We start from the raw sequence: 27,044 nt of genomic DNA on the forward strand, positions 1-27,044 counted from the left end.
TTGTAGTAGTGAGTGAGACATGACTGAATATATGACTCTACTCTCTTGAGTTGTGTTGTGTGACAATTGCTTTCTGAGGTCTTAGCTGAGTGTGTTGAAGGTTAATCATCATCAGCTGCTCTCGCTGCCTCACAGCGAGGGAGAGAGTGGCAATCACTAGTCCTTAACAAAGTCTCTTTTGCTGTGATTAGGAAAGAATATTGCTGCTGCTCTTTGCATCTGCCCGTCTTCATTTAGCCGGCCTTCACTGCAACATGCTAACACTTGAATTCAGCTTCCCACATTCGCTCTTGCTTCTATACATTACATGTAGAATATTCATTGTGCTAATAGGGCCTGTGGAGTTGCGTGCTCAAGGTTACACTAATAGGGTTGTTTTTTTTCACATGAGAAACACATTCTGTTGGAGCTCACGTATGACTCTCCACTGTTGTGATTTCCATACATTCTGTACAAAATAAGGACATTCTTCAAGGATGGTTGTGTAGGTCACATCCTGAAGGCTGATAATCTCCAAAGATGTTTACTGAGGTGTATATCTTTTATTTGCCATTGCTTTTTCCTGTTTGTCCCCTATTTCCCCTTCTATTATTATTGTATTGTATTGAGACTAACTTGGCGTTGTGTTTTACTTGATCATTTTAATACATGAGCAGCAGAAGTGGTTAGCACTTGCTCCTCACAGGAAGACGGTTTCCACCTTTTGGCGAGAAATTAGCTCCCCCCCCCTCCTGTTTGTTTGTGCGAGATTCGCTGCCTGCTCCAGCTTGCTCCCACAGTCCTAGCACATGCAGATTGGAATTAGTTTAATTGGAGACTCCAAAGTGACTGCAGGTGTGTTATTGTGTGACTCCAATGTAACTAATGTTACAGTGATAGAGCAACATCTGTATGCAGCACATGTCTCCACTGTGCTGCACACATTGCATATAAATGTGTATATTCTGTGACAGCAACATAACAACAACTGACAAAAGTGTTTTTTATTTATTTTTTTCTGACTATGGGATGTATATTCCCCAACAAAAACCTATTGCTTCTGCCTATGTTGAAGTGGTGTCCCATTTCCTAGGGCAAAGATTTTAACCGCTACCCCTAGAGATGTCAGGTGCCAGTTGTATCTGTATCTGTTGGAATCAAAACACCCTTTTCACACCCATGACATGGTGCCACACTGTGCCAATCCTTAGATGTGGATACCAGGTAGCATATGTACCAGGCAATATGCCAGGTAAGTCATCTCTTTGCCAGCTGCATTTATAAAAAGTCAAGATAGTGGATAGCTGTTGTGCACTGGGATGCCAAAATGGTCAGGGACAAGCAAAGAGGAGAGCATTTTACCAGATCCCCATAGATTTTGTAAGACGGCAGACAGAGCACAGAAGAGCTGGTAATCCAATGGGCACTACATACTAACACACATACTGTAGTGATCACGTCATATCGGGTACAAAATCCAGTGCATACTAACTAATTTTTTGTTTATTTTACATGATTTTATTGTGATGTGTGAGAAAAAGGTTATAAGAAAGTTTAAGATGTTGGAATCCTGCAGGTCTGGAATAGTGTCCATTCCAGCTGTTACCTTGAAAAGCACCTGAGGGCCAGATATATTCAGTGTGCTGCCCTTAAGGCATTTATTGCACTTTTTTGTATTTTTCTTCTCGTAGATAATTGGTTAATGTCAACTTGTGTTTCCAATGGTTACTGCATAGTTTTTTTTGGCATTTCCATGAATTAATATTTGTATAAACTAAGCATATTTACAGTTTTGAATGATGACATCACTTCCTGTTAAAGCCTATTTATGGTGCTCCCACTTCCTGTTTGGTCTCTTCCTGTTTGGCCTGTTTGCTCAGCCATGAGACATGCGGTCCAGAAATGTTTGTTCTGGTGAAACATCAGAGAAGCAGTGCTGTAAGTTGATAAATTCAATGTTAGACATCTTGAAAGTGATATATCAATTACTCTTTATTTGAAATGTTGTTAATAAGTTCATTGTCTAAGTGTGATTAAGTCACACTTGTTTGTGCACAGTTTTCACCTCATGCTTCAGCCTGTATGATGAAGTCTTGGTCAAACTTACTTCAACTTCATTGGCTAAGGCTCAGGTTTGTCTTATTGTTTGGTCAGTTCTTACACGAGAACACTACATTTAGTCTGCCAAGTTCTGCAATATGTTGCTCCATCTCCTTGAATTTTAAGTGTGCTGTGGCACCGTTCATTTATACAGAAGGTTTTCCTGCCAACATGCTTGACTGCAGTTGTGAATGTAAGTGTGGATGGTTGTTTGTCTCTGTGTGTCGCCTCTGTGATTGACCAAACGGTGGACAAGTCACCAGCCTAAGTCACCTGGGATTGACTCCATCGATAAGAAGTGGATCGATTCAGTCTGACACTGCAGTAATTCTTAGGTCTAAGGACGGACTTTATCCTGGAAAATATCATAATGAAATAGATATTTTGCCTTCAGTTATGTTGTCAGCAAGAAACATTAGGTTATGAGTGCTTATTGTGTTTATTTCTTCGAGTGGGTGGCGGATGATCAGTGGTGTAGAGCAAGTTGTTTTTCAGTTGAAAGTTTGAGGGTTTGATTCCTGACTCCACTAGTCTATATGCCAATGTGTCAAGCCCGTTAACTCTGTTGCTTGTGTCCCAGTCATGGGACTGGTTATGAAAGATTTCAACTGTGCTACTTGTCCAGGTTCAGACCTTCAGCTTCCCTTTGGATAACATATTATTACAGATGTTACTTCTTACTGCACAACATTTTGACTGAGATGAATGAGGTGATATTGCCTCGTCGTCCTAGCTTGCATTGGTCAGCATGGAATTATAAAAGAAACAAATTGCTTGTTAGACTTAGGTATATGTAGTCAAAAGTAAATCCTGGTTCATTTTTGTGGAAACAAGTCCATTTCTATAGCACATGTACATAAAACACACATAAAGAAGAAACAACATGGATGTGCAAACAATACAAGTGCTAAGATAAATGATAAAATGTAGAATAAAAACAAAAAACCAAGACATCTTGCTCAACTTCAGAGTTGGGTCTTGAGCAGTTTTTTTTTTTAAATTGGTCAAGGGTGTGGGCAGTGCTCACATGAAAAAATAGGCTATTCCACAGCTTAAGGGCTGCCACCAACAAGGCTCTATTCCCATTCCAAGGATCAAAGTCAGTTCAAATTAGTTTACTTTCTGCAAGCATGTCCTGCAATTTGGTATTTTGCTGTGTTCAGTGGCCTGTCAAACTGAAGAAGCACAGAGAGCTATGATGCTTGTGTCATCCAACATGTAATGCTGCTGTGTAGGGAAACGTACGAGTGAAATAAATGACAATAGAAGGTCATTTAAACAATGATATGTTTATAGTTTAAGAACATTTCAGTGCCTTACATTTATAGCATGAATAAATGAAAAACCAGACTTGTGTATTGTGTGGCAGAGATGCATGTATCTACTGGAGCATGCTAACCACAGTGTCCTGGCCTGTCTTGTCTCATCTCTTCTCCCTTCTTACTTTGTACCACACGAGATGATGAGTCATAGTTGAGCCTCCTGCCCTTAGTTCAGCATGAGAGAGTGAACAAGTGCCACTGCAAAGAAACGGAGTGCAAGGGGGCATTCACACCAGCCCTTCTTAATCAAACCCTTGTTCATTTGCTCGGAAAGTCTGGTTAGTTTGGGGAGGTGTGAATGAGCAACTGAACTCTGATACGCATCAACGAAGCAAACTCTGGTCCGCCTGCAGTGTTGGTGTAGCATGTTCGCAGAAAACAAAAATAAAAGAAAACGATGCAGCTCCATGTTTTGCTCTTACGTGGCAGAAACAGAAGTTGTTCTGCATTAATCGACAGATGAGCAAGTTTTCTTGTTCATTATTTCTCTTGTCTTCTCCTTCAGTAATTCTTGATGTAGCGCCGCCTCAGGTGAGGAGGAGAATATGTTATTCAAAAGGTTGTAACCCCCAATCGTACCAAGTCTAAGAAAATAAAACTCGATGTTGAACTTGCCTAATTTGTTTGTGAAGTTGAAGTCAACACATGTTAATGCTAATGCTAGCTAAGTAGTAGTAAGCCACTCTGGCTGGTGGTCTATTGATTCTTAAAAAGAGGAAAAGTGGCAGAAGAGGGAAGCCACACCGACCACTCAGCTTCTACGCTGAATAAGTGCTAGCGTGAGCAAAGACGATAGTTTGTCTGCAAGAGCCATTTGCAATGTGCTGACAAGAAGGTTGAAGTAAGATTCATGGTCTAATTGCGTTCTTGATCAATTGACGGATTGGACATGGGAGCCCAAGTTGTGAATGTTACCCAGCTCCTGCACATCCATCCTTTTAGCCTCTGGAGCATGCAAACACCAACTAGTGACAACAAAGGCACAAAACGTGTCATTTTCTAGGATGCTGGTATTCCTTAGGGGATATTAGACAACCTGAGTGCAGACAAGACAGATCTTTTTTAGATGCACTTTACAAAGTTTAACAGAAGGAAAAAGGAATCATGGAAATCACGGATCAGTGAACAGAGTTGTTCAGCTTTGTCACACAGAATCAACACAGCATGCAACACGACACTGAGCCAGTCATGACCTTCCCACAGAGAATTAATGACCCATGTGACTTCTCTTCATTTATTTATCTTATTACACTTTGTCTGTTATGTACAGTGTACCTTTGGGTTAATTTGACTGTTTAAGATGCTCCATATGCACTGCACCTCTAAATAGTCTTATGTCCGAGGAGACGTGCAAGGCAGGCTGCCATAGATGAAGCATCTGCTGTGATTCTGACCTGCCTGACACACCATATATGTATGCATTCCTAACATACATGAACTGCCAACTATAGTACCAGTTTCTTTCTTGGTATGAATGTACAGCTAGCATTAATTCATTTTTAGGTCTATATTGCTATAATTACATATATACATATACATATATAGAAGCAGTTAGGCTCCCATGTCTTATAAAAAAAACATCCTTATGCAGCATACAGGTCAATGACACGTAATCAGTTATGACTTTGTGCCACTGTGTTTTAGAAGGAGGTTTACCTGCTATCCAATACAGAAAGATATATTTTCTTGCTCAAAAAGTTATAATTTTGTACCTTTTTTTTTTTTGTATTTATCAAAATGCGAAAAGCAGAGAGGTAGATAGAATCTTATTAATTTCTTGTCCCACAACATACCAGAAAAATTAGCACAAAAAAAATAGCAATGAATAGGACTGACCATCTCTGTCCTACACTTAGGACTCTGAGGAGGCAGGTCAGCAAGCATTAAACTTGTGATGCAGAGAGGGAGATACTATATATGGCCTCTGTGCAACATTTGGAACTGGATTCCTTTGACTTTGTTGCAGATACACAAGGTATTTGCACTTTCCTGAGCATCATCTGTAATATCTGTATTAATCCTTTTCATGTTCTGTGTCTGTAGTGTTGCATTTCGTAAGTAATCTATAGAAGAAACCTGGATTTGTATGTGTTCCAATGTATTTCAACTCCACTTGGTGTCGATGTGCTGGGTTTTAACGCAGCCAGGATAAAAACAAAACAAAAAACAAACCCTTGTTGGTATCGCCCTCCACACCCTCTGGAGTTCCGACAATGCGTGTATTCTTCCTTTCTTATATTTGATTTCTGTTCTCCAGGTCAGCGATGTGCTCATTTAGCTCAGACACCTGCTGCTCTAGGGCTTTCATTTTGCTTTCAATGGTGTCTGCAGTATCATCCAGTGCTCCACTCTCCCCCCTGCTTACGTGATACGCTTCTCATGGGTGTCTAGCTCCAAGCAGTGGTCTCGCAGTAGCTGTAATATGGAGCTTAGCTTCTCATCGATAACCTTAGAGATGTTAGCCAAGATGTTGGCCTGGAGCACAGGTTCTAGTGAGCTATCGTCCATGTTAAACTCACTAGCTCGGTGGCTAAGTTCTTTGGCATTTCAATTTATTTCATATTATCGGTTTGCCTCAAAGAGTCACAGGAACCCACAGTACACTATGTTTAAGGGTAACAATCTGCTTGACACGACCTTCTCTCAAACCGCCATCTTGGGGCTACCCCCCTGGTTTAAAGATTTAAAAGACTCCAGTTGTCCACTTGTAATATTTGAAGAACCAAGAATAATTAGGAAAGGTCTCAGTGTCCTAAAAAGTTAAATGAGGAAAATTAAATTCTGGTGATCTTTGAGTTAATGACTCAGAAATATGTTAAATCCTTGAGTTTTCCAAAACCACAGGTTGAAAATCTTTGGCTGTCTGCTTAATGTGCTTTCAGCATGTCTGTGTCGGCGTTCCTCACACTCAATCACAGATCATTCTGATGAGAGAAAAGCACCACTCTGTGTCATTTCGATAAGTGCACCATTAACGTCATATTTCACTAAATGTCAGCAGTCGTTCTGCCGTATTCTAGAAAACTAACCAGCTTTTCTGAGAGCGTGCTCCACCAGTACTCCTTGAGTGAGTATAACAAAGTTTTGTTTTGTATGCGCTCCAGTGGTGGGAAAGCTCATTTCAGGCCCAGTTATTTATACATGAATTCTTACAAACTAACAACTAGGAAACGCGATAATCATGAACCGCTGAAATCCTATAATAGAGTTTTTATTTATAGTGTATATGTGCACACTGGTATGCCCTCTATACAAGTTCTGTCCAATACAATGCAATACAATGCAATGATCTGCACCACGTGCAGATCATTGCTTTTTAAAAACAAAAACAGAAAACCCCCTCAGCAAACTACAACCGATCATTTAATCAGGCAGTTTTAGTCATTCATTCATTCATTCATGCGGTTTCAGAAAACCCTGCAGGTCTCCGTAGATCAGAATGGATTTCTAAGATGGCTTTTATAATGGACTCTGAAATGGCCTGAGTCTCCATCCAACACTAAAGCAATGGAGAGATGACATAGATAAATGGTGTCCTTGCTGTAGCCTCACCCTCGTCATTATGCTACAAAGAGGGGTTAGATTTTCCTCACTGCAAAGCAATAACACTTTAAAGTTGTAAACCAATAAAGGATATGCAGTTGGACTGAATAGATCTGGCTCGCTGTTTTAGGCAGTCACCCATGATTGGCCTCCACTTTCACATGGTCTGCACGAGCATGTTTGTTTTTGATGTAAATATAGTGTTGCATCATTTTCTTGATAAAGTTCTGGTCTGCATGTTGACACAACACTATCTATAGTGGCAGAGTAATGCACCCTGATGCTTTTGAGGTGACTGAGACCCAAGATTAAAAATTAAAAATGAATTACATTCTTGCACACTCTCGCTCCATGTTTCTAATGTTTTCTAAATTTTTAGTAGAACTAATAGTAGTATTTTTTTATTTGCTCGTTTGTTTCAGTCAGTTGTAGTTTTGTGTTGTGCCAGTTTTACTAGTTTTGTGATCATTTTTTTATTCCTTATTTTATATTTTATGTAATACTGGAGGAAATGAAGATGCATCAACACAGATGTCAGGGTGTGATGTAGCTCAGGCAGAGAGACGACCATTGACAAGTAAAATAATTTGCCTTAAATCTCTTCATTCCATAAACAAGTGTTACTAACGTCAGTTAACAAACCTGGTTAAGCTTCTTCCTCTTGCACATTTTTTATCCACAAATGTAAATTCTTCAGAACTAAGTCCCTGTCTGAACAGAAAAAGTTTGAAATGATATCTAATTATATTATGCTAATTATATCTTATTTTTGTATTGTTGTCGTTTTAGAGTTTGTTTTATTTGTTCTTTTTTTGATTTTGGGATACAATTCTCCAGGCTCCCTAAGCCGGCTTTTGTGTTGTTTTAATGAAGGTTAACAAAAAAGCTTGTGCAAAAATACCTCTGGGATAAAGTCAGTGTTGTATCCTACACGTCTTTAATACCCTTTAACTGTATAGCTATACATCAAGGGAGAAAAAGTTTCAGTAAAAAGGTGTAAACAAATACTGGAGTGTGTGTGAGACGTTTTTCCATTTTTAGACATGATACTGTCTCTCCCCCAAAAAAAACTGTTTTAACCTTGATTTATAAGCTGCAGCTTTGTCCTGAATGCGTGGTATTTGTTGCCATAGCAGCCAGACCAGCCTTTCCTACCACTTTGTGTCATTGTGGTGATTTGCAACTTAATGTACATGTCCATCATCATTAGATGGCAGTGCATTTAGGCCCTGTCAAGTTGTCAGATGGTGGCTACTGTTTAGTTACACCAGTGTTGGAGCAAAAAGGTAGAAATATTCTGATATGATGTCAAAAAAAGACCTTTATAAAACATTACAATTCTACTGCTGCATTATGCCAGGGTGTTGTTTTTTATTATTATTATTACATATAGCTCTATGAATTAAATTAGCTGGTGATAGACGGCAGAATATTTTGTTATGGCACTTCAGGATTAACTAAATAAACTCAAGAGGAGCAGCAGGCGCAGCAGCAGTAGCACAGGATGTGAACAGTCAGCCACTGTGAAATCTGACATCTTTTTTAAGACATGGCAGCAAGCCTCAGCACACAGAGATGCCTATTCTTGATTTAAAAGCATCAAACAACAAGTAGTGCACAAGATGTGCTGAATAAAATAGTATTTGGGAAATGCCTGGAACTTTTATGAAGTTGTATGGACTTGATGTGATGTGTGTAATTAAATTACAAAACATCGAATGAGTGGAACTTAACTCATGCAAAGAAATGAATAATTGCACTGCCCCTCATGTACGAGCTCTCTAACCAGTCAAATATCTGATGGCGATGGAGAACCATCCCACACAACCAAGAGAGGCAGCATTTTTCACACAGGTGGTGTTCATTATTTCAGTTCCACAATGTACAGAAACTGCTCTGAATACTCTTGTTGGCCCAAGGACTCATGAAAAACGGTATATTCATGTTTTATTCAGCTAAAACTGAAGACGATCATTGTTCTCAACGAGTTTAAATACGTGCAGAAAATTAACGTTGGAATTCATCCTGGTACATTTCTCCTCAAGCCCCCCATCTTGTGAAGCAAGACCTCTGTGTCTCCCCAATTCCCCCCTGCAGACTTGTGTGCCAGCAGCTCGACTGGCAGCCTCTCACTACATTTTGATTAGTGAATACAAGTTTTCCTTTTTCAAACATCAATATGCTCTTTTGAATAATATCCATTTATAGAGCTGCAGGTAAAAAAATAAGCTCGCTGCACATAATTCTCATGTCTTGCCGGAGCAGTACCGACTCCAGTTGTTCTTCTGCTTGCCTTCATTAGAGGCAACAAGACGTTCTGTGTGTCGTAGACTTGACATTTATATGGATTGGGGTTTTTAAGTGCAGCTTTCATGTCTGGCTCCAGAGTATCCGCTCAGTCATGTCTTGGAAGCAGTTTAGAATTCAGTTGGAAGCTTCATACATACACGTGACGTGTGTTGTTTACGTGATACATTTTTTACCCCCCCCCACAGTCCATGTAGTGGAAAATATGCACTATTTTTTGGTTTGTTATTTATCTTTGGTGACGATAAGTGAGGTCAAAACTTGGTGTTCTACACTTCACCCTCTTCATCTTTTCTTCTGTGTCTTTTTTTGCGTTCAGTTTTCGTCATCTTGTGAAAGCTCCCATTTCTTTCGTTCACATTCTTCTCTCTAATCTTCAGCGTGGCTGTGCTCCCCGTTTCTGTCTTTGTACTAATTAGTTCTGTTCTGATTTAACACTGGGAAGCGACCAACAGGATTTACTGTGGACCCGATCCAGTGTTGTAGTCCAGGACCAGAGCCTTGGATAGACGGCATCAGTTTGCATAAAAGTCCACTGCACCATGTTTCCTGTTTCTTCTCCTCTGCATAAGCTCTGTGTAAGGACATTTGACTTTTAGTGGTTTGGCCCAGACTATAAGAGAACAGTTGCCAATGAATATTTTCTCTCAGACTTGAAGAGCAGCAGAGCTATGCCTCTCCAAATAGTCCTCTACTTGTTGCTCTGCTAGACCCCACTCTATCTGCTAAGACACTTTAATGTATGGCATGTTGTGTGCACATCTGCACATCACAGCTTGATTGACATGCTACAGCAGGGACTGTTCATGTCCCAGGTGCAATGGCAGTATGTCCTGGCCATTTTTTAATCATGTTCTCTAGACTGGGGCTACTAAGAGATGTAAGGTTGATTATGGTTCAAGTAGGATGTCCTTGCACTGGGGCCTTGGGATTATGACTCCTCACTGTGTTCTGACTGGCCGGATGAATAACATCAGTATTCAGATGGTTGCCTCCTCGGGGGTTACAGAGTTACTTGAGAGATTGCAACAGAGAAGGGAGACACTCTCTGTCAGGGAACTCAAATCATGGGGCCTAGGATTGTGTGTAATCTGTGAACTCATTCAATTCTGATGTTGGACGTTATGGGTGTTGAAAGCATTTTAGATCCGATGAGCTCGGCTGACCTCGAAACTCTGCTCTCTCTTCATTTCCAATATATAAATAGCAAAGATATGAACCTTGGCAATGGGCCTGTGTAAAAGGTATGAAGAGGAGTGACTTTGTTGTCTTCTCTGATCTTCTCAGATTTCCTGAGAAGTCATTTCAAACATTGGTTTGAAATGTTTCCCAAAAGTATAAACCACACTATTCACACATTTGTAATAAAATAGTATTTCGGCAGTATTTATTCTTTCTGACACCAAGTTTGAGTGATGCATCAGCTTAAATGGCCTCATGGCTACGATTAACAGTTACACACAAACCCACTGCAAAGACAGCAGTCGACGGCCGTCTAACAACAGACTGACACCGCTGTGCTGCTCATGACAGCAAATAAATACATTGTTGTCCATGTTGAAACTCAACAGAAAAAAGTCTAATAAACGGTGGGAATACAAATGGGAACTGACTATGTTTTAGTGAAAAAACTGTTGGCACTGTAAAGTTTTGTTTTTGCTTTGATGTTGTTGGGGTCAGGTTTGCGTGAGAATAAATAAGGTGGAGGTGAAGATTGAGGAGAACGCGCATTAAATGGAATAAATCACTGATTCATGAGGCTTAAAGAGCCAATATATCAAGAAAATGATCGCTCAAACTTGGCGTAATGATGTCCAATGGCTGATGGTCCCTTTTATTTATGAGTTTAAGCTTATTTTTATTTACTCTTCTGTAAATATGCCATAAAGGAGTTCATATTGCTTCTGTAGATCATACATATTTAATTACACTGCACACATTTGCATATAGGTTTTGTTGAAGTAATACGGGGAGTAAAGTGTAAATCTATGAATGTTTTATCAGGTCAGCCATTATGTTTGACATTATTATGTGAATTTGACGTTGCATGCTGTGGATGTTGCTTATATTGCCATCATATGGAGAGGAGGTTTCTTCAACCACAGCCAGTGCCGTGTGTGGTCAGTCGGTTCATAACGAGATTAAACAAAGGGAGTGGAAGTGGATGAGGGGGTTAATGTGATTATCTCCACAGACCCTGAACCCCACGTCTCTGCTTGATATCTTACCATGGTTCACTGCACAACGGTGTGTGTTGTTTTTTAATTCAGGTCTGTTGTACTTTCAGTACATTCATACATCACTAAATTCAGTAAACTCAATAAATAAACTGGTACAGCTCCGAGTGTCATCCATTTCTTATGTAGGGAGAAATAAAAAAAGTACAAGGCATATTTTTTGTTATTTGTTTCTTTTTTTATACACTCTGGTCAAAATTCCTCAGCTCCACTCCGATCACATATCCTGGTATATACAATAGAACAGAGTAGAACAAGTACCGCTCGTGCTACACGTACCACACTTTGAGAACCATGGGCTTAAACAAAGGGCTATCCCTTACCTTAACCACAACCAGTTATTGCCTAACTTTATCCTAACTACAATTCAGGTCCTGCAACTTAACCTTAACATTAAACTTAAACAGATCTTCAGAAATTAGGTTTTGCCACCTCATTAGGACCAGGTCTTTGGTCTCCATGAGGACAACTAGTCCTGACAAGGACAGTGTTTATACCAGAGAAGGTGCTAAAAAAGTTAACAAATAAAAGTACACACACACAATGTGATTTGAACATGATCAAATTGTGGGTCATTAAACCAATTCTAATCTACGGAAAGCTGTGTAACAGTATTCATTTTACACAGGTAAACATTTCGAGGGTATTCTAAAAAAAGGTGGACCAGTTACTAATCCCTTTTGTTATTTCTCACATGAAAAGCACTGTGTCCTTTCCTAGAGTGTTGGATGACCTCTGGCCTTATCCAGTTGTAGAGTGCATAAACCTATCAGAACCCCTGTAAAGGCAATGTCATGGCTGCTAAAAAACTTTATGGCTTTTATAATGGTCCACCAGACCACCAATGGTCCTGCAGCCCACCCATACAGTGACTATCAGAGGAAAAAATACACACACACACAGGGCAGAGTTGCAGAATGGAGGCTGAAGGCCGTCTGATGGACAGTCAGACAAAGATACTTGGAAACAAATGGTATCAACTGTCCTTCTATTTCTCTTTTTGTTTTTTGAGAATGGCTTCAAGGTCTACTTTCACTAGACTTCCTCGGATCTTCTCTCCTCCCTATTGCCATCTAAATTAGCCTAATGAGTGGAGGTGGGAGAAGAAGGTGTACTGTAGAACTGTTTGTAGCAGGCAATTATTGTACTTTCCTCCAACTGGTTTTATCTACTGAGGGGTAGAGATTATAATCTGTGGACCAGCTTCTTTGAACCAACTACAGTATGTGCTGTGGATTCTGGTATTGATTGAGCAGAAGAAAAAGAGGAGGGGGGGGGGGCTGCAGACAGAGATTAGTGAACCTTGATGTTCTTTGCTCGTGGATGCTTTTAGCCGTTGTTGTTGTGGTTTCTAGAGCAGGTTATTGCTTCTATGCGGGCAGGAGACAGGAAACATAAAATCATACATCACTGTTAGCCTGCCAGTGTAACAGCCCATTCATCCACCTGTTTGCCTCTGCTGTTTTTGACTATATTATGACTGAATGTATTTTTGTGGGGGAAAAAAAAAGAAGCATGGATTATGCAGCCTTTGTTTGGTAGCAGTCATGCTGTTTTATTTTTGCAAATTGTTTCGCATTAAAGCCAAAAGCTGTAATAATTTAATGTTAATGCTCATCTGTCACAAAACCTCAGCTTGCTATTCCAGTATTTTTGGTATCTAAAATTAACTCTGGCAGTTACGTTGGTGCAAGGCCTTGACACTAAAACTGTACTTACATTTACTCCCTTTCTCTCCCACTGCCACTGCCTACCTGCTGGCTTCAACCCAACCTTTCTTTCCCACACATCATTGGCAATTTTACTAATAGAAACAGAGGTTATAAATAGAAATCCAGGTTTTTCCACAAAGACGCAGAATAGCTACAGCTAAGGGGCAGGCATACCAGGGGTGCCCACTCTAAATAAAAACTGTAAAAGCCTAAATTTGGTCTCCTCATTCTTATGTCAGTATTCCTACATTTATCACTGTCATTACATGTTAATGTGTAGCTTATGGGTCTTTTCCACTACATGGTATCGGCTAGGTGCGGCATGTTACGGCCTGGCTCGACTCTACATGGTTTGGTTGGTTTTCCATTACAATTTAGTACCTGCTTAATGTGGGTGGTGTAATCACAGCACGGCTGCGTGAAACCGCCGTGACTTTGTTTTACACACACAAACTAGTGACTTGTAAAAGCAGTTATTTTCGGTGTACTGAATCATTAGAATCAGTTAATTAAAAAGATTTGTTCAGTACTTTGTGCATGACCAGAGCAGTGCAGTCGCTAAATACAGCAGACTCCTCTGTTAAATATTGAGATTTTAGACATTTCCATGCTAAATGTTGAACTTTGTAATTGACAGTTCGCGCTCTGATTCTTGTGTCCGACGTCTTGCTCAGAGTAAACCTTTAGTGACACACAAAGGAGAAGGAAAAAGAAGAGTTGAATATTTTTGTGCTCCAGTACAAAACAACAAAACACATCTCTGAGTTCTCAATCAAAGAACACAAAAAATAAAATGACTCGAAGACAGGATGAATGAGCTTGTTTGTCTGAGACAGTAGATGGGTTTGCCAGAAATTGTCAATATAAAACTTGGACTATGGACTATTGGACAATTTTCCATTTATCTTCCTAATAATTTGCTATTTGTGTAATCAGTGAGGCTGTGTACACCATGCTGTGGGGGAACAGACACAATAGTCAATATCACTATTGAGCAGATGATTTGATAAAGGACTTGTTTTTAATGCAGTAATGAATGTACAGTAGTTGTCACCTTGAATCATCATCTGCTGGTCCACCATGTCCATGTGTATTTGTTAAAACCATAGGACCTTTTCCAGCATAAACACTGACCTTGCATAGAGCAGTTGAGTTGAACTCCAGTCCTACTTAATGTTATTATGTTTCAGTCACTGGGGAGGCACTGCTCCCCCCCAAAGTTCCACCTATCCCTACACCTGTTGCATTAAAAATGTTCACTAGCCCAAGCTGTGATAACATCTTCTGACCTGTGGGAGTAAAGTAAGAACCATGTCTCCCCATCTTTTAGTTGCAGTCGTGTTTTCTTTTCTGTGGACACATTGCCCACTAGAGTGGCTGTAGATTCATGGTCATGCTGTAGAAAACAACAACAAGCCACAAGTCTCTTACATTTCACCCTAGTTCTATGCTTATAACCGTGATGCATTAGCATGCTGTGCTAGTGAAGTGCTACGGTCGACTGTGTCAAGCCCAGCCCACTCTACGCCCATCTCGTAAAAAACACCGGTGCAATTCCCTCCACATACAGGGCACACATCATGAATTTTATTCTATTCAACTACTTTTCGAATGAATATGACCAATGTCCCCGCCTTTTTATTTGCAAAAGCAAATTACGGTCTGGCAAAAAACGATATTTATATGCATTAGTAAATGTTTAAGTGGTTATATGGAAATCCTGGCTCTTTTGTAGTGGGTATGCAGTGTATACCTGTGTATCACATGTAAAAATAAAGATAGATCTCTCTCTCTTTTTTATAGCTATATATATATATATATGTATGTATGTATGTATGTGTGTATGTATGTATGTATGTATATATATGTGTATGTATGTATGTAAAAAAGAGAGTTATATATTAAGTGGATTCATGTCTGAAGGGGGTCAGATTCCCTATAGTTAAGATTAGGGATTAAGTTAGGCTACCCACAATGATTTGAAGTCCCCATAGATGCACAAACTTAGAAAACAGGCCAATGACAACAACCTGTTAGATATATGAAACCTAGTCTCTTTTTTTGCTCCATGTTATTCATTTTTTTGGATTCTTATTTAATAAAACATATTTTTTAAAACGTGCATGTGTTTTGGCAGACTTGGCCTGCTCCATAAAGTAAATGAATAAATATGTGCAATGTATATTAGTCAGATTCATTAACAATTATATTATTTTGAGCACCAATTGCCAAGCAACAGTAGAAAATGCAGTATTTCATATGTACAGTTATGTCCAGGATTTCACTTCTTTAAAATAAAGATGGCTCATAATTTGTGGTATTACAGTACAAATTATGAGTTTTACATCTCAACCCACACAAAGAAATTACTTCCACACCCTGAAGCTAAATCTTGGTCCTTACACAATAATGACTGAAAGGAATGAATCTATAGGAAACCTGTGGGCTTTTGCATAATATTTTTTTAACTATATCTTATTTTGTGTAATGCAAGGATGAACCACTTTTACCCTTACACAGTTTTAGTTCTTAAATTTTAGGATTATCATCTGGTTATGTACAGTATAAATGAACCTCAGATTATTGTCATTTCTTCCCTGAAGACCTTGAAGCCTTCCTTACTGCTAGTCAACCCTCTGAAGCGACAAGGCCTCTATTTTTTTCAAGCTCTGCTTTTCATCCCAGTACAAAGGGATTATTTATTAGCTATGCCACAATGAATTACTTTTGAGTATGATTGCCTGTGGGCCTTCTGGGAAGTGGTGGTAGGGTGTTGTTAAGAGGGCATCTGTCCGACTCTTAATAAAGCAAGAGTGCAATCTGGGTCAGGGGCATTGGACAATTGCTCCTCAGAGACACTGACCCTTCACAGATCAATGTTTAGGGTTTTTCCTTTAAGGCTCAGATATGCCTTTTCTCCCCACATTCACAACATTAATTGTTCAGTGCAAGTGATACTCATTTTGAAAGTGAGTTACTAATAGCCAAGGCATTTAAATTTAGCATTTAGAATGGGTCATTGTATATGACACATAAAAAAAAATAATGTCTTCAACAACGAGGAGTTCACTTTAAAATGTCACTCATTATCACCTAGAGCTCATATGATGATTAGTACAGGTACAGTGGATTGAGGCATATCTATCCACTGTATGTTCCTATCCCCCATGATAAATCGCGAGAATTATGGGTGCGACCCAAGTCAGAATGTGAGTCACCATAATTGGGTTTTAGTTTCGACATCAGGTGAAACTGCAGGATGCAAATGCGCTGCAGTAACAGCACAACCCTGTAACCACACAGCTGCCAGCACCATCATCACCGTGTTTTGCCCCTGGAAAGAACCAACTCACTGCTGCTTCCGCTTCTGCTCCAACCATCATCATTTCTCCAGTGGTGCCTCCAGGAATAAGGTTGATGCCCCAGCAGCATCTTTCTCTTCCTCCAGTTGTGTGATCTCATTACAGAGCATGTAAAGTCCCTCCACACCAGGTTACAATGAGTATACTGCGGGGCTGGTATGGTTTTATTGTGATGGAGGGAATGGAAAGGGAGAGAAGCTCCAGGCTGCCTTCTAAGATATGACCTTGGGGTTAGCTGTGGTGATAGTGCAAGATTGCGCAAAAGCTTTTTAAAACTTAAGAAATACAGGAGCAGTAGTCGAATGCCACTATATTAATAAACCTTTAAACAAAGATGGTGCAGTATTAAGAACACAATAGAGGAGTATGCCCCCCACATGTATTTGACTGTCGATACACCTCTGTGGGATCAGTGCTATTTTCAAAGACCACCGGTAGTTTTAGCCTGAAACCAGAACCCTGCTCACAGCTGGACCTTCTTTTCCAAACACCCTGGAAATTCCTTCTTCTGGCCAATGAAAAATATTGACCAGTCGAATGCCAACTTTGATCTACCAACACCCTGCAGTGAGCTGCCAGCATTCAACTAATTCAATTAAGCCACTTTCATTGTCCAGCAGACCATTACCTCAAACATTTGTTCGATATATGATGTACTGAGGTGCAGAACTGCCACAGAGGAGATGTTCTCATTATGACGGGGTTAGATCTCACCTTAAAGTCGGGTTTATTGATTGATTATTGCGTGATGTTTACATCGGGGAGGGATGAGGTTGAAGGCGGAGAGGCTGTCTTTGCTCCGAGGTTCACAGATGCAACGGGAACTCTCTCGCTCCTCAGTTTCTCAGTTCATTCCTCTCCACTGGGCCGGTTCCTCCCGCACACTGGCATGAGTGAGCTAATGACATCTGATTATTCTGATCGATGACCACACATGTTTACAGTGTAATTCCGTGTACTTAGCCGCAGGGACGACACGCAGTCGTGCACAGCCGAAAGATTCAGACTACAGCTGCCTCATTATATCTCGACACGGCTCAGATTTCTTTACTCAGTTCTACGCTTCCGTAATGATGCATCTTTTTCTTCTTCTATACAACACTTCTAAACAACTCAGTCTCTCAAGACAGAGTTGCATGTAGTATACAACAATGCAATTAGTTCATATTGGCCATAATCTCATAATCTGTGCCACGCTGATTTATCATTGAATTTTTACGATATAAAGTATTGCCTTCATGGTTTAGCTTCGACAAGGGTGATATGATGCCACTTTATTTGTGCTGCTGTACAGTAATACCCAAGACGGCACTATGCAGTTGGCTCAGCTGCATTTATCTGCTGATGAATGTGCTGTCTCTAAAAGCTAAGACTTTGTGTCTTAGTGTTTATATTTCATGTTTCCTCCCATTGGTGTTTTTTTAAAGCTGGTCTTTACTCTTTTAAACTGTTGCAGGCTCCTAGCCAAACACAACCAAATGCTTTTAATTAGCCAGAGTCTCTGCATAATAAGATAATTGTGAATAATGCAGTTGCAGTACCCAAGGGTGAGCAAAAACCAGCATTTGTCTTAAAGCTTGGTTTCTCCATGGGACATTTCAGTCAAAATTGAAGGTTAAGTGTAAAATAAAAGCTGCACAGAGGTGTGAGAAGGCTGTCTGATCATATTGACCCAATTATTCATCTTCCCTTCCCCTGATGTTCTGTGAACTGGGTTTGGGTGTGCTATAGCTTTGTTGTAAGTGGGTGGACAAGGTGACCCGTGCTGTAGATCAAACTGCTGAACAACTGCTTGGGGACACGGTCCTGTCCACCTGACTGGACATCATTTTTCTCCATTTAAGCTCCATCTCAGACCTGTAATAGGGCGGTCATCCACATGAATGCTCAAGGATCCCTTTGGGATAGAGCCATGATGTTGCTGATAATCTGCCATTAAGCGTGGGCACAACATATTAACTACATTTGTCTTTCAAGTTGATAAGGCTTTAAACATACAGTATGTTATTTTCCCCTGGAGGAGTCTCTCAATTAAAACAATTACAGAAGGTCTATCTTGATGACGTCATGAAGCAGTGTGGATTCATGGAAACGGTTGTCTTGAAAGTGCTTTGGTGGCAGAATCGGACAACACACACCTTGGCGAAATAGAAGTGTTGAATTCTTGCTGACTGTGCTGTTTCATAGTGCACTAGTATACAAATGTAGACACTGAGGAAACTGGATGTAATGCAACTAGTGCTTAGGAGAGTGTGCGGTGCATTTTGCTGTCTGATGCTCATCCATCACATCCTCAGAAGTGGATGATGTCATTATAAGGCAACCAAAGTGTAAAAATATCAGTCGTGTTGTTTTTAATTTAATTGTAATGCAGAAATGTGTTAGTATAAAAATAATAACATATTTAAATGCTTATTGTTAAAAAAATAATCGACACGTTTTATAAGTTCTTTTTGCAGTTCCCCAGCTGTAAGAAGTAGTAGACCAGACCGAAGTACTAGAATGTTTAGTTCCAGGTACCTGTGACTAAATGTTTTGTACTTTTGTAGATCCTCTGTAATGTGTAAATGTTAAACGTAAGCATAACATTTTCAGATGTTTTCACGATATGTTTTTCTGAAAATATCATTAAATGTAAAACAGAGGGAAAACATTGGCGTTCTTGTTGTTTATACGTTATTATGCTATTATTTTACTACAGACTGCTCTGTATGTGGCCCCTGACTAACAGTCACTTTGACACCCCTGCAGTAGACAATAGCTCGTGCTCGTAGAAGTCTACTGACAGACACTGCCCTTGGAGAAGGACAGACCCTTGGTATTTCATTCTGTCAGACACATTGACATCTCCTTTGCTGCTTTGTTGCCTCACTCCTTTTCTAATGAGGATTTGTGCACATGCAAACACCCAGACAAGAAAATGGAAACATGCCTGTGTTGGCTGTAGGAAAGGTGTCAGTAAATGGGTAAGAATTGCTATTACTGTCTGATATAGATCGTACGTTTCTCAATCACGATTTTCTTTCATAGCACTATGTACGTGCATTGTGAGTCACAAATCAAAAATTAAAATTAAGTAGCTGGCTGGACTTCAGTGAATTATTGGGTGTCTGGCTTCAAGCCGACACTTCTTTGTGCACCGTCTGATTTAAATAAGTTGTCGGTAATGGCTGTATTCGAAAGGGAAACATAGGCAGACTGTTTTTAAAATAAATAAATCAAAATAAACTTATTCATTTATTATATATACAGTCAGTGCATGAAAGGACCATCCAAACAAAGTCTCTCTCAAAGTTATTTGCTACTCCATGTTTTTTAATGAAAAAAACACCCAAAATATCCGTAAATAGTTACGTTGGAAACGTTTGCTCTCAGAGTGTAACCAACATTCCTCATTATTCTGTGTCGCAGTGTGTGTTTGCTGCATCAAACATGTAGTTGAGCGTGACATCATCTGTGCAGCCAGTTAGGAACACACACACACACACACACACACTGGTTTCCTTGACTTCAGAGGACATTGCATTGACTTACATTCATTTCCTGGAAACTTACTCTAACCTTAACCTAACCCTAAATCATGTCTTCACGGTCAAAGTCATTTACATCATGGGGACTTGAGTTTTGTCCCAATTAGGAAGACTAGTGCTCATAATGTGACTGTGTAAACAGATTTAATTCCCCACAACATAAGGAATACCAGGCACACACAGAGTTAATGAGGAGTCTGTGAGGAGTGAATCATAGCGGTTGATGTGTGGGTGAGCAACATTAGGTTGTCCAAGTTCAAGAGCTGTAGGGCTCTTTGACACGTCAGTCAGGAGTATTTCATAAATGATAGGTACAGTAATTAAAAAGAACGAGGCCCCCAACTCGGAATTTCTTAATAGCATATCATTAAAGAACTTGTAACCTGCATTGGAACCTGTAAAATACAGCATTTATTTTTTCCATCTATTTACCTACAATAAGGAAATAAAATGATATTTTGATTATTTAATTAAGTCATGCACTTTGGATCTACTGTACTCAAAATATCAGCTTTAAGCCTGGAATCATTTCCCTCCACAAAATGATCAAAGTTGACCCTTTTTTTCTGTCTTTCTGTCCATGTATTTACTTAAATACACAATAATATATGGCTACACATTTTTACAGTTTACAGATAAAACAATATATTGCAAAGAAATTATATAATAGGACATTTTCCGGATTTCTTATTTATTTTAACCTTTATCACAAGGTGATAAATCTTTTTGTAGAAAAAGCCAGTGTATTACATTTATGTTTGTCGAAGTAACAATCACGTGCATAAATTAGGCCGCTGTTACAGGCAGAGATTTCGACCAAGAGTGATAAATGGCTGCTCTGTGAATAGCCAAGTGGGTCTCTGATGAATGATAGACCGCAAAATGTATTATTGTTATGAGAGCTAATTAAAGAGAAACTCTCACTGAAGGTCAGTGACTTGTATGGTTCACATCTGACGTGTTTTCTCAATTATTGAGCTTTTTTCACATGAAGTTAGCCGCACTGTAAAGCCGCGTTTCCACTACATGTTCTCAGTTTGTCAACGCGTACATGGTTTGGTACCTTCTCAACGTGGGTGGAGTCATCACTGCACGGCGACATGAAACTGCCGTGACTTTGTTTTACACACACAAACTAGTGACTAGTGACTTGTAAAGCAGTTATTTTTGATGTACTGGATCATTAGAATCAGTTAATTAAGATTTGTTCAGTACTTCCTCCATGACCGGAGCGCAGACTCAGTCACTGGACTGAAATACAACGGTAGGGTTTGTGATGCCGCTTTCAGACTCCTCTGTTAAATAATGAGATTTTAGACATTTCCCTGGTAATTGTTGGAGATTAATCCACATTTTTTAGGATTGTGAAGTATTTTTAACTGATCGACAGTTCTGCTTTATCCTTGCGTCAGACGTCTCTTCCTGTGACAGCACTCTGACCAATCAGTGGACAGCAATCTGACGACATCATGCATAGCATCAGCTCAGTTCACTTGGAACCTTGCCAGAGCAGGTACTAATAAAACTGCCAGATACTAATGGAAATGCAAAATAACCATGTCGTGCAGAGGCGAGGCGTGCCACGCTAGTGGAAAAAGGGGCTTAAAACTCACAAAAATGCTCTGTGTTTACATATTACAGATCAGAGGGGTTTTGTGTGGGGTTTTCCCCCCACACAATAATAGGAGCAAAGGTGAACCACAAAATATTTTTTTCTTTTCCCCGTGTGTGTCTGAGTGACTCAAATATTGAGCTCTCTGTTTAGCGGTTACATTGTCAGCAGTGCCCACTCTTCAGCCTTGTGGGAGCATTGAATTTGAGATTGACTATGTCAAACTTACAGTATAAGGGAGGGATGGCCCGCGTGTGTAGTGTCCACGTGTGGGCGAGGGTGGTGCTTTGTGTACAAAACTCATTTGTTCACTCTCTGAGGCTTAAAGACACAGATAACAACACAGACAGCTGAAGTGCACAGAGGAAATAAAAAAAAAAACAACCATGCCACTGTCCTCCACTTGAGTGACATCTAAGTGATTGCAATACGTGCTTTATCATAAGATCAAAGAGAACTGAAGTTGCTGTGTTGAAGTCAAGCGGAGTGATTTTAGCACTTAGAGTGATGTGTCAGCTGATGATAATTGAAATTTCCTTTCTCTTCACTCCAAGCTTGTGGTTGTTGTCTTACCACCCCATCTTAAACTCTCTTTGTGCTCCCTGCAGTTGTTCCCCTTCTTCTATCACTAGTTCCTCTCAACCTTCTTCCCCTCCCCGCCCTTCTACTTGCCACTCCTGCCCCTTTTCCCTGGCTAAGTGGCTCTCCCACTCCCGATTTATTCCCTTTTTTCTGGCTTCTGCTATGGAGCAGAATGTCAGTCGTCCACGGCAACTGCATTAAGGATGCACACAGTGTGCCTGGCGTAAGCTTATAAGAGTAATTAGATGTTCTCTCAATGTTGTTCTTGCCTCAGAATAGACGCTGTCGTTTTTACCTCATCTCCTTTCATTTGACGTTCTGATGTCAACATGGGCACAAAGAGAAAGAGAAGGAGCGAGAGGATGACAAATACAGAGAGTTGCACTGAGAGAGTGAGAGAGAGAGCGAGAGAGAAAGAGAGAAAAATGAATGAAGTAGATCATAGAACGTGGCCGGTGGAAAAGAAAATGGAAGCTTAATAGCTGCGTTAGGATGCCTGGGGTGCTCAAAATTACACTGACATTTGATTATTACTCCTGCTACTATCAAACAATAATAAAGAAAAAGGTTTGTTTAATGATTCATCCATCCAAAGTAACCTTTATTAAACACTGAATAATAACTTTGCCTTTTATTGGCGGACAGAGATTTTACAAAAACCCTTTTTCCACTGCAGGAACTTTTCTCATTTAGCCGGGATTTTGAAAAACATCTGCACATTTCCACCAAAATTACGCGACTGGAGACTTTTCAGTTTCCCTGGAACTCTAGAGGGGCGGGGCTGTGTGCTGAAGATCGCTGATTGCTGCAACACATTTTGCAGCTGTGTTGCCAACTTAGCGACTTTGTCAACATATGTAGCGAGTGTTCGGACCCCTCTAGCAACTCTTTTTCAAAAAAGCAACTAGCATCAAATCTATTGACTTTTTTTACTGGTGTTATTAGAGACTTTTTTATATATTTTTGCTCCGTGACACAAAAGTACATATCATTCTAAAGGTCTTTGCACACCGGGACTGGACGAAAGTGCGAATAGTTGGGCACTAAAGAGTGTGGAACATTGACTTTTATGTACAATCCTATGAATCCTGTGTTACCGCTGTTTAAAAATATGCAATTCCGTCTGTAATTCTGTTCATCACATCATTTGCTCGAGCCTGGCCCCCTTCAAAAAACACACTTGGCCATTGACCCCCAATTAAAGGTCATTTGCCACGAGTCTTTTCCTGGGGGAAACCCTACACACACACACACACACACACACATGCATAGAGTACACCCATATGCATGTACTGTACTTATAAAAAATGTCAAATCCTTTATTCAATGATCAAATACAGTCTGACGTGTGTGTCATGTCCTTGTCAGTGTATTTTCCTCTCAACAAGATTTAACGCCAACTTCATGCTCCTCTACACTAGAGCAAGTATTATCTTTTAAGTGTTGCAGGATCACGTTTGGCAAACAGACAACCACAGCACAGCTTATGGCTCAAGGGGCTCGGAGTAAATTTGAAAATCTGTCCGCCCTTTTTCTGCTTTGATAATGTAAGCCTTTATAGAACATGTGCCTTCAACGAAACTTGAGCGATCAAAAGAATGGTCAATTAACAGTTCATTAATGATCTTGAATGTGTGAAGATCGTCACAAAACACTTTTTATATCTTCACAGCTGTGCAGGGAAAAATATGAATCACTCTGCAGAATTCTTAATTTTCTTTTATGCATACAGATAAACACCAGTGCTTTTATTTTTTATTTTTTATTTGTTATCAAATTAGCAGCAGCATCCGCCGTTAATTGTCTTTTTGTGGAGGCTTCAGCCAAGTGTTAAGTTTACAAGAAGAGCATTTGAATCCTATTTCTCTTCTTTTCATTGGTATTCTTGTGCAACGCCACACTACACTACACTAATGTAAATCATGAATAGATGAAACGGTAGTCACTGCATTAGGCTGTTACCAAATCCCAGTTGATACTCTTTGACTTTATAGATTACACTGTGTAATCTGATAATTCAATCAGAATTAGTAGTTTTTGCACGTACACCAATTAGTGATAGTGAATTTGTCCTCTGCATTCAACCCATCCTTATAACGCACTAAATTAACCCTCAACTATTTTGTTAATCGACTAATCGGTTTGAAGCTTTTTTTATTATCAAAACAAGATTTATGATTGTTTTAGCTTCTTAAATGTGAATATATTCTTCATTTATTTGCTCTATATTACAAAGACCATAAACATAATGAGGCTGTCTGGATTTATATTGATGTTATGACTGTAGTATTGTCAAAACAATGTTCAATGAGCGAGTGCCTCTGCTCCTTTTTCCAAGATAACTTTCACTTTTGATATCTGGCAGTTATTTAACCGTTTTAGAGTTCCAGTACTGAGAAGCTGACGTCGTACCACGGAAGTCCCGAGGGAAACTGCAATGACAGGTATCCATATATTTGTCATTGCAGTAGCCCTCGGCTACTCTGTTTCTAGCTCTATTTCTCTGCTTTCCGGTATCCGTCCCTCCGTCTTCTGCCTCTTTATCCTCCACACAAGGGTCGCGAAGGGCGCTGTGCCAATCACAGCTGACATAGCGCGAAAGAGGCGGTCGGTGACGACAGGATTTGGAATTTCTGGGGTCTGACAGTTCGAGTTATAGATAATAGAGTAATACTAGACTTATACTTTAGCATTGAATGTTGCCCCATTATCATCCTCGAAGATTTCCAGAGTCAGACATTACGGGAATCGTTATTATGCACAGTATATTTGATAGTGAGCAGTTGGAAATCTTCACCCACAGCACTAGCATCACTGACATCACTGCTTTTAAAGTAATTTAATAACTTTAATATTTAATACATTTCTGAATCCAAGGCAAGTATTTGTCATTTAATATTTTTGATTTAATTTTCTCATCAGAAGATAATATCCTCCCAGCTACAATTTACCAGGAAATGTCGTGTTTTTTTTGTTTTTTTTTAAATAATATTACATGTAAAACATTGTAACTGTGAGTCATAGAGGCTTGAATAATTATGTCTTAAAAATAAGCGTCTTTTGTTCCTTTGTAATTGCAGCAAGGCCACAGGAGATGACGTGGCGTCGCTTGACAAGAATATAAAGTACAAGAGGTTAGGATGTGCCAAGTGAGTGAGAAGCTATGAAATATTACTGCGTTTCTGAACCACTTACAGTGTCACTACCGAGATGTAGGAAGAGGATGTAGGAGATATTCTGTTAAGGTATGGTGTCTTCGTCTTTGCTACTTAGGCTTTGTGTGCTGCTTATATCGCAGAGGGAACTTCAGTAACAACTAACTTGTCTGGTTTGGACTTTTTTCTTTTTTACTTTGTGCTAGTCTAGTGCAACCATATAGATCCATAAAGTGTAGTTTGCTGCACAACTACATCAACTACAGCCAGTTTTGGTTGTGCTATAGTTTGAAGTGCTTTGAGGTTTATCAGTTCTATTTTAGTTCAGTCAAGAGTCAACTATTCATCTTTTTGTGTGAACTCAGAACCATGTTGAGTTTTTGCTCTGATATTTACAGTGAAGTTTGCACCAGTTTACTGTACATTTACTTCACAAATACATCACATCTTGTGCTTTTTTTTTTTCTACCTCACACATTTACTGAAGGGAATGACAAGGAGAAGCAAGGCTGATGTGACCGATTTCCAATTCTGTGAAAAATAATTTAAAATCAGCAGCCTGGGATTACTATGGATTTCCCCCGAAACGAATGTGGGGTTTTCCATCTTCAAAAACATCGTCCGTGATCAAAGTACATGTCTGGTTTATATCTTTCCTGAATAAAAAAGTGTAGAAAGTTGATCCAAAAAAATAGCTTCATAATAATCTTCCACATGGCTCACAGACACGCAAACTTTTCCATCTCAGGGGGAGTACATGATCGAGTGCATGGGAGTCAAAGGTCGCCTACTGCTTTATCCTTCACATGAGGGGTGCCGGTTACTGAAGCCAATCCCAGCTGACGCAGGGTGAAAGGCGAGGTCACACCCGTGGTCAGGTCAAAAGTCCAGCGCAGGGCCAACACACAGATGTTTGAGACAGACAAACATTCAGGTTTGGGAAGAAGCCTCTTGGAGGAGAGGTGAAACGTATTCAACTCAACTCAAACAAGTCCAGTCGCCCACAGCTACTACTGAAGTGGGAAACTGGAAAACCAGGAGAAAACCCCACACGCACACACACACGGGGAGAACATGCAAACGTGATGCTGGGTCTTTACCACTATCCTGCAATCTGGATTAATCTCGCTGCACAAACATTTCTCAATAATTTCAGAATCATTATGAATCAATTATTGGATAAACTAATAAGCACATTGATTAACTAAAGCACATTAACTACAACATCACAATTCCTATAAAGCGTGATAGCCAATCCAGTTCAATTTATTTATAAAGCACAATTAAAAAACAATAGCAGTTGACCAACGTGCTGCTTACAGTCGTTTTATAAGATAAAAATAACTGAGCAGATGTAAAAACAAACAAATATATAAAGACATGTGAGCAAACACGATGTCTCATGCAGAAGATACAGACTCTTAAAGTACTTTTACTAAGTGACAACCTCCTCTGACGCTAAAATGTAAACTAGCATTCTGTAGTTACATGTTTTCTTTGATCACGTTTTAATCTCCGTTTATTGTCATAATTGAGTTTATTCCTCAGTGGTACCCCAGTGAAGGAGGACACCTGCATGGACTAATGAATTGTCACAAAGCAC

General features: G+C 39.7%; 1 protein-coding gene across 1 annotated transcript in view; it reads left to right on the forward strand.

The window, feature by feature from the left end:
- The first annotated feature begins 1,859 nt into the window (after nt 1–1,859).
- The window catches only part of grik4 (glutamate receptor, ionotropic, kainate 4), a 240,088-nt gene continuing 214,903 nt past the window's right edge, over nt 1,860–27,044 (forward strand). Inside the window, exon 1 of the mRNA XM_044032697.1 lies at nt 1,860–1,917. The gene's annotated coding sequence lies outside the window, so the exon portion shown is untranslated. The remainder of the gene's footprint in view (nt 1,918–27,044) is intronic.

This window comes from Solea senegalensis, linkage group LG8, assembly GCF_019176455.1.
Source record: "Solea senegalensis isolate Sse05_10M linkage group LG8, IFAPA_SoseM_1, whole genome shotgun sequence".
In the NCBI taxonomy this organism is placed as follows: Eukaryota; Metazoa; Chordata; class Actinopteri; order Pleuronectiformes; family Soleidae; genus Solea; species Solea senegalensis.